The following is a 12,569-nucleotide window of genomic DNA, read 5'->3' as shown; positions in this document are numbered from 1 at the left end:
CCAATTACTTTAAACCTCTGCCCCCTGGTTAGTGACCCTTCTGCTAAGGGAAATAGGTCCTTCCTATCCACTCTATCTAGGCCCCTCATAATTTTATACACCTCAATTAAATCTCCCCTCAGCCTCCTCTGTTCCAAAGAAAACAACCCCAGCCTCTCCAACCTTTCCTCATAGCTAAAATTCTCCAGCCCAGGCAACATCCTGGTAAATCTCCTCTGCACCCTCGCTAGTGCGATCATATCTTTCCTGTCATCTTTACATGGTAGCCTAGGCCAGGGGTGTCCAAGATTTTTGACTTCATGGTGTTGTACCATGGAGATTTGGGGGCAATTTACAAACATTAAATCCATGTTGCTGGTCATCAGGATATATCTGAGGTTACAGCTACTAACAGACCTTGGTGTTCTGATTTAGGATTTACCCACCAGTGAGGTAAGAGTCAGGAACAGCCTTTACCAAACGCGCAGGGCCACGACATTCAAACACAACAAACCAGTGAGGTAAACGATATATGTGCCAACAGGCCCTTGTTGGGCCAGATTGCCAGGGATTTGGAGCCTCAGTGCGAACATCCCTGGTCTGGTCAGAACATTTTGATAGCCTATTGCACTGTGGAATGCAATCTGATGGTGTCCTCATCCTGTGGCCTTCACACACAAGTCATTGGATAGTGATCAGGCTGATTTCCCCCTTCAATAGCCAAGGTTGCTGAAGCCGATTGCCGCCCCAGCTTCTTCTCTGGCTAAGGCGAGTTAACTTGGTGCATAGTGGGGTGTTGGGGGGGGCAGGGTCAAGTCCGAGATCTTCCCAGTCTATATGGCAGTGCTTTGTGAGAAGTACAACCAAAGAATGTCATCGGGGAATTATTCTTTCGATTCATTTTTTTGCGGTGGTAAATACCTTGATGACTTTTGCTACCCTGCTGTCTTTTGGACCTTTCCGGGTATTGGGTGTGTGATGCCCACCTCTGTCAGATGTCGTTATGAAGACAACCCAAACATAAAATTAAGCTGCCTTGTAAAATTTAAAGTATTTATGTTTCTGGAGAACAGCTTGGGGGCGATTGCAATGCCATAACCTGATTTCCTGCATTTAAGATGATCATAAACTGGTCAACACTCCCTGGTGCAGAGCCAGATATCCAACCTGTGTGGAATTGGCTGACCTCAACTGAAGTGGCAGTACAAGACTGAGAAGAGGAGAATCAGCCCGGGTTGTTACTCCAGATTAGTATCCTGTAACCTCCTGCTCTAAATGGTGTGTGTGAAGACATTGAATGGGGACAGGCTCTTGCTGTTGCCTCACACCATGTTCTTTGGTGCCTGCGGGTGTCTGCTCCCTATGCAGCTATACCCCATGATGGGTCAACACCTTTGGGCACAGGGAGGAAACAGCGAATAATAAACAAAATAAATATTGGGCTCTATTAATTTTGGGACTGTGGCCAACTTAGTTGCTAGCACTCTTGCCTCCGAGTCAAGATTGTAGATTCAGGTCCCTTTAAGACTTGAGCACATCGTCTACTTCAGTCCAGAAGCGATGAAGCACTGCATGGTTGAAGATGCCATCTTCTAGATGAAATATTTCCAAGCAAATAAAAGATCCAGTCTCACTGTTCAAAGATGATCAGGGAGTTTTCCTGCTGTCCTGTCCAATGTTCCTTATCATTCACTCGTTCCCTGTTGGGCTGTCCTGAGAATGTGAAAGGTACTATATAAATGCAAGTTCCTCCTTTTCCGTGTCTTGTAATCATTCCCAGATATCCATGATTATATGAAACCTATGTACGCTTCTTATAAAATTATAGCCTGTAACTGGCTGTTGGCGGCACTATATTCATGTCCACAGCTGTACCTCGGGCTTTTTTGATTGGCCAGCCTGACAATTGAAAGTCTAGATGTGCTCTTGTAAAACTGGAACAGGACTGTGATGCATTTGTGCGTATCATCAGGTTGGACAATATGAAAGAACGCATTTAGTTGTCCTCGTATTGCTTATACATTGCAGACTGTATTGTAAACTTTAACAAATGTGTTAGCTTGCTGCCATGTTTTTTTAAATTTGTTCATGGGATCTGGGCATCGCTGGCAAGGCCAGCATTTATTGTCCGTGTGGCGAGGGTACTCAGTGCTGTTAGGGAGGGAGTTCCAGGATTTTGACCCAGCGATGATGAAGGAACGGCCGATATATTTCTAAGTCAGGATGGTGTATAACATGGAGGGGAACTTGGAGGTGATGGTGTTCCCGTGTGCCTGCTGCCCTTGTCCTTCTAGGTGGTAGAGGTCGCGGGATTGCGAGGTGCTGTCGAAGAAAGCAATAAAACAGCTCAGTGCAGCATCTTGACGGGTAATTAGTTGCGATTCTTCCCATTAGAAATAGGGAGATTGTCACACCTTCCCTTGCTGGGGTACATTTCCACATGCAGCACTCACTTTCTGATGCCTTGGTTGTGGCCATTATCTGCATAGGAACAGGAGGAAGCCATTCAATTTAATTATGGCTGATCTGTATCTTAACCCCATTTATCCGCCTTGGTTCCATGTCCCTTAATACCCTTACCTAACAAAAATCTAATCACTCAGTTGTGAAATTTTCAATTGACCCCCAGTCTCAACAGCTTTTTGGGGGAGAGAGTTCCAGATTTCCACCACCCTTTGTGTGAAGAAGTGCTTCCTGCCATCACCCCTGAACAGCCTGGCTCTAATTTTAAGGTTACGCCCCCTTGTCCTGGTCTCTTCCCACCAGAGGAAATAGTTTCTCTCCATCTACCCTATCAGATCAAAGCTGTTAAATCCTGCCACATCCAGTCGTGTCTGGTGGTGGACCATTAAACAACTAACGGGAGGAGGAGGAGGCGCCACGAATATCCTCATCCTCAATGATGGTGGAGCCCAGCACGTGAGTGCAAAAGACGAGGCTGAAGCGTTTGCAACCTTCTTCAGCCAGAAGGGCCGAGCGGATGATCCATATGGGCCTACTCCTGAGGTCCCCACCATCACAGAAGCCAGTCTTCAGCCAATTCGATTCCACATGATATCAAGAAATGGCTGAGTACACTGGATACAGCAAAGGCTGTGGGCCCTGACAACATCCCAGCTATCGGCTGAAGACTTGTACTCCAGAACTAGCCGTGCCTCTAGCCAAGCTGTTCTAGTACAGCTACAACACTGGCAGCTATCTGGCAATGTGGAAAACTGCCCAGGTATGTCTTGCCCACAAAAAGGACAAATCCAATCCAGCCGATTACCGCCCCATCAGTCTACTCTTAATCATCAGCAAAGTGATGGAAGGTGTCATCACAGTGCTATCAAGCAGCACTTACCAATAACCTGCTCACTGATGCCCAGTTTGGGTTCCACCAAGACCACTCTGCTCCCGACATCATTACAGCATTGGTATAAACATGGACAAAGGAGCTGAATTCCTGAGGTGAGTTGAAAGTGACTGCCCGTGACATCAAGGCAGCATTTGACCAAGTGTGGCATCAAGGAGCCCGAGTGAAACTGAAGTCAATGGGAATCGGGGGAGGGTAAACTCTCCACTGGCTGGAGTCATACCTTGCACAAAGGAAGATGGTTGTGGTGATTGAAGGTCAATCATCACAGCCCCAGGACATTGCTGCAGGAGTTCCTCAGGGCAGTGTCCTAGGCCCAACCATCTTCAGCTGCTTCATCAATGACCTTCCCTCCAACATAAGGTCAAAATGGGGATGTTTGCTGATGACTGCACAGTGTCCATTGCCATTCACAACTCCTCAGATAATGAAGCAATCCATGCCCGCATGCAGCAAGACCTGGATGACAATAAGTGGCAGATAACATTCGCGCCACAGAAGTGCCAGGCAATGACTATCTCCAACAAGCGAGAGTCTAACCACCATCACCGAATCCCCCACCATCAACATCCTAGGGGTCAACATTGACCAGAAACTTAACTGGACCAGCTACATAAATAATGTGGCAACAAGAGCAGCTCAGAGGCTAGGTATTCTGCAGCGAGTGTCGTACTTCCTGACACCCCAAAGCCTTTCTACCATCTACAAAGCACAAGTAAGGAGAGTGATGGAACACTCTCCACTTGCTTGGATGAATGCAGCTCCAACAACACTCAAGAAGCTTGATACCATCCAGGACTAAGCAGCCCACTGGATTGGCACCCCATCTCCCACTTTAAACATTCACTCCCTCCACTACCAGTGTACTGTGGCTGCTGTGTGTCCCATCTACAAGATGCACTGCAGCAACTCCCAAACCCACAACCTCTTCTACCTAGAAGGACAAGGGCAGCAGGCGCATGGTAACACCACCACCTCCAAGTTCCCCTCCAAGTCACACCATCCTGACTTAGAAGTATATCGCCAATCCTTCATCGTCGCTGGATCAGAATCCTGGAACTCCCTAACAGAACTGTGGGAGCCCCTTCACCACACGGACTGCAGCGGTTCAAGAAGGCAGCTCACCACCACCTTCTCGAGGACAATTAGGGATGGGCAATAAATGCCGGCCTTGCCAGCGACACCCACATCCCACAAAAACGAATACAATTTTTTTTTAAATCCTTTAATCACATGAACCTTGACTGAGCGTGTGAAGAAACTATCTGACTGGAGGTCATCGCAGTCGGGCCTGTTGCCCAGCATCCCCACACATGTATTTGCAGCAGGGATCGCTGTATAGTGATCAGGAATACCGACCTATTTTTTCTCCGACTTAACCCAGGGGAGCTGGAGCCAGCAGTCAATGCTCCTGCTGTAGTTGCAGCTGGGGTCAACTAACTCAGTGCAGATGTTGAGCCTGGCACCTTCCTGGTGATACGGCTCACAAAGGGAGCCTGTGAGCCATTGGGAATTCTAATTTTGCATTGATTTTTTTCCCTTCCCTCCCTCCAAGTCTAGGATCTCTTGATTCCAATTGTAGCACCTCCAAGCGCCCCAGTTGAGATCTGTTTACTCAGCACAGGATGGCGAATTGGAACTTGTGGCCTTTACGACCCAGTGTAATCCCACTGAACGTCCTTGTCATGGTGCCACATATTACATAGGGTGCAGGATTGTGCCTGAGATTCAGTCCGACAGCCCAGTGTCATTTTAGCTGATCTGTAAAGGAGGCGGTAAAAAGAACCTTTTATAATGAATCAGACTTATAAAGGACATGCTGATGGGGTTAGATGAAGAGGGGTGGGAGGAGGCTCGTGTGGAGCAGATACATCGGCACGGACCAGTTGGTCTGGATGGTCTGTTTCTGGGCTGTACATGCTATGTATTGGTGAGAATAAATCTGCTCCACCACAGAATGCTGAAGGCCATTACTGTCATTTCCAAAGAAAAGGCAGGAACTATCATTGTGGAAACATTCATCAGCTGTTTTTTTCCTCCACTGAAGGCTGAACACCAGCAGCCCTCTAGTCCAAGAACTAGCCCTTGTTTTATTTGTGAGTGAAAAAATTATTTTATTTATCTGCGCTCTGCCTATTCTGGCTTTCTGAACATCCCTGATTATAATTGCTCCACCATTGGTGGCCGTGCCTTCTGTTGCCTGGGCCCTAAGCTCTGGAATTCCCTCCCTAAACCTCTCCGTCTCGCTACCTCTCTTTCCTCCTTTAAGACGCTCCTTAAAACCTACCTCTTTGACCAAGCTTTTGGTCACCTGCCCTAATTTCTCCTTATGTGGCTCAGTGTCAAATTTTTGTCTTAAAATACTGCAGTGCAGCGTCTTGGGACATTTTACTACGTTAAAGGCGCTATGTAAATACAAGTTGTTGTTGTTGTAAGCTCTGGGATTCCCTCCCTAAACCGCTCCATCTCTCCACCTCTCCTTTAAGACGCCCCTTGAAACCTACCTCTTTGACCAAGCTTTCGGTCATCAGCCCCAACATCTCCTCCTATCGCACGCAGTGTCAAATTTTGGTTTTTTCGCTAACGCTCCTGTGAAGTGCCTTGGGACATTTTATTACGTTAAAGGTGCTATATAAACCTAAGCTGTTGTTGTTTGAGTGCCAGGCATTGAGCATCAGATTATTCAAGTGTGATTGGATGTCACAGCCAAGCAAGCCCATTGCTGCCTTCCCCTGGTATCCATTCATTAGGGGTCACCAATGGGACAGTTGTTGCACTCCTACTGCTGTCCTAGCTGAGATTGTATCATAAGAGCATAAGCAGGAGTAGGCCATATGGCCCCTCGAGCCTGCTCCGCCATACGGCCCCTCGAGCCTGCTCCGCCACACGGCCCCTCGAGCCTGCTCCACCACACGGCCCCTCGAGCCTGCTCCTCCATACGGCCCCTCGAGCCTGCTCCACCATACGGCCCCTCGAGCCTGCTCCGCCATATGGCCCTTCGAGCCTGCTCCACCATGCAGCCCCTCGAGCCTGCTCCTCCATACGGCCCCTCGAGCCTGCTCCACCATACGCCCCTCGAGCCTGCTCCACCATACGGCCCCTCGAACCTGCTCCACCATACGGCCCCTCGAGCCTGCTCCACCATACAGCCCCTCGAGCCTGCTCCGCCATACGGCCCCTCGAGTCTGCTCCACCACACGGCCCCTCGAGCCTGCTCCTCCATACGGCCCCTCGAGCCTGCTCCACCATACGCCCCTCGAGCCTGCTCCACCATACGCCCCTCGAGCCTGCTCCACCATACGCCCCTCGAGCCTGCTCCACCATACGGCCCCTCGAGCCTGCTCCACCATTCAGTAAGATCATCGACCTCAACTCCACTTTCCCGCCCGATCTCCATATCCCTTGATTCCCCTAGAGTCCAAAAATCTCTCGATCTCAGCCTTGAATATACTCAACAACTCAGCATCCACAGCCCTTTGGGGTAGAGAATTCCAAAAATTCACAACCCTCTGAGTGAAGAAATTCCTCATCTCAGTCTTAAATGGCCGACCCCTTCTCCTGAGACTGTGACCCCTAATTCCAGACACTCCAGCCAGGGGAAACAATCTCTCAGCATCTACCCTGTCAATCCCCCTCAGGACGGGTGTGGAGCCTGGGATCTCTACACTCACCTGTGGAAGCATTTCCAATTGAAGCGAGTGCCAGTGGTTTGTCTTGTTTGGATGTTGTCACTGGCTTTTCACGTACAACGTGTATCCCCCCCCCCCCCCCCATCTCCTTCAGATATCCAAGCACTTCCCTCCTGGGTGTGTTCAGTGAATGCTCCTGATCAATACGTTGTTTTGTTTCGGGTTTCTTCGCCTCTTTCCCCCCCCCCCCCCGCCCCCCACTACTGCACAAACACACACATTGTGGATGTGACCTTTCAGCAGAATCAAACGCAACTTCAAGATTCATTAGCAAAACAATTCCTCGCCGATTCCCGCTCCCTTCTCCCCACCACCCTCCCGGCTCAGTGAAAACCTGATTAACTTCCATTTTCCAATAATTTGCCCATTGTCCACCCGCGGAAGGGGAGAGTGAGTTCTCTCTGTGTTTGACAGCTGCTTGGCAGCTGCAGTTTGCGAGCGCACAAAGACAATTACTGGAGCATGTTGAGATAGAGAGAGAGATAAATCCACTTTTGGAGATTTATTCTCTACCTACATTTTAACTATAGGCGTTCGAATAAAAAAGGTGGAAGACAGAATGCTCATTAGACAGGGCCAAGCCCCTTCCTCTCTTGTGCTCCCCTACTCCCTGTGCAAACTTTGTCAATTGAATTGCTGGGGATTTGTACAATCCCAGAATCAATTCCTGCTTCAAAGAGCTGGCGAGTCTTTGATTATATTGATTGGGTGCATGTGCTTGACAGCACTGAGAAAAAAGTTTAGAAATGTATGGGGAGGGGAAATTCGCATAATGCCCCCATTACAGAACCTCTCGCTAATCTTCCTGCCCTTTGTTCCCCAGCATGTTGACCCGGTGCGAGGTGGAAGCCACCTGTTTGATTCCTTGATTGAAACAAGAATGGGTTTATCCCACGATCTGTTATTTAAGGCACAGAAGCAGTGCAATCAACAAGTTGGTAGGCTCCCTCGCCAATGGGAGACTCTATCCCACAGGCTGCGCTATAATCTCACCAACTGTTCTGTTTTAGTGATTTTTTTTTATTAAATGGAAAATCGGAATGGGCTTTTCCAATCGGTGTAATATAAGTCAATCCTGTTCAATTTCCTCCCTCCTCACCTGGAGTATGGTCCCACAGGTGCTTGCCTCTCTCTAATACTTTCTCCAAGTGCACAGTCTCTCTCTATCACGGTATGCTGTGCCACACTTCATTGAGTGCCAAGTGCATCCAAGTGTGAGCCTGGACAACGAATATTGGAAGCCTATTCGATCAGGTAGGGCATCGCAGTCAAGCCCAATCCCATTTTTTATCTGATCTGCACACACACATGCATTTCTTGTCATGGTCACTGCTGGATAGTGATCGAGAACAGGAACCTTGGCTGATCGTTTTTCCCCTCGCCCTGGACTGGAGTAGCATCACCAACACTGCCAGTGCACTCCTCTAACTCAGCACAGATCAGGGAGCGACCCTGGCCCCTTCACTGTGGATCTGCACCATCCACTGAGCCATGGATACAGTTCCCACTTCAATATGTTAAAAAAAAATCTGCTACATCTTGCTGATCCAAACTGGTGATTTCAGCCTTTTTTCACAGTAACAGTTAGGTCGTGTCTCAGTTGGTAGCACTCTCGCCTCTTTCAGATGAGTCATTAAACCGAGGCCCCGTCTGCTCTCTCTGTTGGATGTTAAGAGATTCCATGGCCCTATTTCGAAGAAGAGCAGGGGAGTTCTCCCCAGTGTCCTGGGGCCAATATTTATCCCTCAATCAACATCACTAAAAACAGATTACCTGGTCATTATCACATTGCTGTTTGTGGGAGCTTGCTGTGCACAAATTGTCTGCTGCATTTCCTACATTACAACAGTGACTACACTCCAAAAGCACTTCATTGGCTGTAAAGTGCTTTGGGACATCCGGTGGTTGTGAAAGGCGCTATAGAAATGCAAGTCTTTTTAGTTTCTTGAATTCATTCTGATTCAGAGGCTGGGTAAACCATCTCACAAACAACTTTGTAGACTCTTCTCCTTCCTTCCCTTAGATGATCCAGTCAAAACGGGGAAAACTCTTTGTAAGGTGCAGTTGAAGAGGTAGGTTTTGAAGGGTGAGGTTTGAAAGTGGGGCAAGATGGGACACAATGACTGCAGGCTCAGCTCTTGTATTTTATCATTACTGAAAACCTTTGCTATTAAAAAACCCGTATATTCTATGAAAGAACTCCCATTCATGCCGTGTCTTTCATGTTCCCAGGATGCCCCAAAGCGCTTCACAACAAGTTAACTACTTCTAAAGTCCACTCACTTGTAGGCAAATACAGACAATTTCCGAGGAGGAAGAAAAAAAGCAAGACTTGCATTTCTATAGTGCCTTTCATAACCTCAGGACATCCCAAAGCGCTTCACGGCCAAGTGCAGTCACTGTTGTAATGTAGGAAATGCAGCAGCCAATGTGCGCACAGCAAGCTCCCACAAACAGCAATGTGATAATGACCAGATAATCTGTTTTAGTGATGTTGGTTGAGGGATAAATATTGGCCCCAGGACTCCGGGGAGAACTCCCTTGCTCTTGTTAGAAATAGTGCCACGGGATCTTTTGCGCCCACCTGAGAGGGCAGACGGGGCCTTGGTTTAACATCTCATCTGAAAGACGGCACCTCTGACAGTGCAGCCCTCCCTCAGCACTGCACTGGGAGCATCAGCATGGATTTTCTGCTTAAGTCTCCGGAGTGGGATTTGAACCCACAACCTTCTGATTCCGAGTGCTACCCACTGGGCCACAGCTGATGGCTGATGGAGGCAAGGAGCTCCAGTTCTGAGATCCTGGAGAAAAGATACATTGGAGTAGAAGGTGATACATACAGTCTTCATGTTAAGACGGTGCGGAAGTAGAACATGTAGGGCAGCCTGCTTGGTCTTCAGGTGGAACAAGAGGGAAAAGTTCAGAGGAACAATTGGCATTATTAAAAATACAGAGCAAGATCAGAAAAATTCTAACGGAGATAGGGGCAGTGAGTGTCTGCAGGTTCGTTAATCCCCAGGGGCATTTCAGCTAGAGCCAATCCTGTCCTCATACACGTGCACTTTCCACTGGAGTTTATTGCTTCCACTATCCCAAAACAACTTTGCATTAACATGAAAGCAGGGGTGTAAACATATGGTAGATTTCTGAAATTCGTTTTAATTGCAGTCATTCATAGAAATGTATTGAAGGTGTAAACACCTGAGGGCCGTCAAGTTAGTCTGTCAAAAAACTGACTTGCACTTTGATGCCAGAGGGTGAATCTGGGAAGTGCATGGTTCCCCGCTAGATATGTAGAACAGGCTACCAACAAAAAGTAGTTAATTCTAGATCAATTGACAACTTAGAAATTCAGAATGTGAGGAAAAACTTTTTTACGCAGCGAGTGGTGAGGACCTGGAACTCGCTGCCGACGGTAGTGGTGGAAGTGGAGACACTCAATGTTTTCAAGGGGAGACTGGATAGGCACTTGAGGGAAATAAACTTGCAGGGCTACGGGGATAGAGCGGGGGAATGGGACTGACTGGATTGCTCCACAGAGAGCCGGCACGGACTCGATGGGCCGAATGGCCTCCTTCTGTGCCGTTATGACTCTATGACAAAAGACCATGCCCGTATTAATCAGTGTGTGAAGAAATGTTTCCTGACATCAATCCTGAACTTGCCTTTACCTAGTTTGTACCTATGTCCCTCATCCATGCCTTTGTTACCTCCAGACAGGACTATTCCAATGCCCTCCTGGCCGGCCATCCTACCTTACACCCTCCGTCAACTTGAGCTCATCCAAATTCTGCTCTCCATAGCCGAACTCGCACCAAGTCCCGTTCACCCATCACCAGTGTTCCCTCTCATTTGTTTTTGGCCCGCGAGGCCATTCAAAATTCCGTGCACGCGTGGTTTCTCGATTTGAAAGCCGGCTCACCGGCTGTGCGGGACCTGCAGATCGTTGCCGCAGCCACACAGCTTAATGGGAACATTACCCATCACCTCTGTGCTCGCTAACGTACACTGGCTTCAGTCCCGAAGAGCCTCGATTTTAGAATTCTCATCCTTGTTTTCAAATCCTTCCATGGCCTCGCCCCTCCCTATCGCTGTAACCTACAGCCCTACAATCCTCCAAGACCCCTGCACTCCTCCAATTCTGACCTCTTGTGCATCTTCGCTTTTCATCGCTTCTCCATTGGTAGTCAGCTGCCTAGGCCCTAAGCCCTGGAATTCCCTCTCTGCCTCTCTACCCCTCTCTCCTCTTTTAAGACCCTTGTAGGAATGTTTAGTTCCTATCCAAAAGACTGAGGTCCACTCAGGCGATCAAATAAACGAGGTTTAATGAAAACTAACAGAGTTTAACGGATAACTACAGGAGGACATCGAATATAGGTCTAGTCAGTTCGGAGGCTCCACGAGGACTGCTTGGGCGGTCCCGTGGCTGACGTCATGACGTCATCACGTTTTTCCTGCCGGTGGGGGATCACGTGATGAATGGCGTGACGTCATCGCATTTACCTGCACTATTAAAGTGATCGCGCTCTGTACATGTAAACAATGAAAACAAAGATACAGACTCAGGCTGTAGCTAACATATTATTAAAGGGAATTATATACAATTGATTGGAGTCCCTTAGTGGCTCCGCCACACCCTCGTTAAAACCTACCTCTTTGACCAAGCTTTTGGTCACCTGTCCTAATCTCCTTAAGTGGCTCGGTGTCAAATGTTGTTTAAATAACGCACCTGTGAAGCACGTTGGGATGTTTTACTGCATTAATGCTGCTATATAAATGTAAGTTGTTATGTCCCCTTGCACTTAAGTTGTGCTTTAATTTAAAATAGTACTCCGGATTAACTTTTGCTATAAGGTTCCCCCTCGTATGCTTCCTTTTAAAGTCGTAGAGCTCAAGTTTTTCTAACCTTTCCTCATAACTCATTCTTTTGACATAAGAATTAGGAGCAGGAGTAGGCAAAATAGGGTATTGTGCAATGAGAAGGGGTTAATTAATAATCTTGTTGTGCGGGGTCCTTTAGGGAAGAGTGACCATAACATGATAGAATTCTTCATTAAAATGGAAAGTGAAGAAGTCCAATCCGAAACTAGGGCCCTAAATCTAAACAAAGGAAATTACAAAGGTATGAGGAGTGTGTTGGCTATGATAGATTGGGGAGCTTCATTAAAAGGCATGACAGTGGATAGGCAATGGCTAACATTTAAGAAACAAATGCATGAATTACGACAGTTATACATTCCTTTCTGGCGCAAAAACACAAAAGGAAAAGCGGCCCAACCGTGGCTAACAAAAGAAATTAAGGATAGTATTAGATCCAAAGAGGAGTCATATCAAGTTGCCAGAAAAAGTAGCAAGCCTGAGGATTGGGAGCAGTTTAGAGTTCAGCAAAAAAGGACCAAGAGATTGATTAAGAGGGGAAAAATAGAGTATAAGAGTAAACTTGCAAGGAACATAAAAGCGGATTGTAAAAGCTTCTACAAGTATGTAAAAAGAAAAAGATTAGTGAAGACAAATGTAGGTCCCTTACAGTCAGAAACTTGAGAATT

Source organism: Somniosus microcephalus, chromosome 34 (genome assembly GCF_052327205.1).
Source record: "Somniosus microcephalus isolate GS21.2 chromosome 34, FLI_Smic_1.0, whole genome shotgun sequence".
Taxonomy (NCBI): domain Eukaryota; kingdom Metazoa; phylum Chordata; class Chondrichthyes; order Squaliformes; family Somniosidae; genus Somniosus; species Somniosus microcephalus.
Note: the sequence above shows the minus strand (reverse complement) of the source record.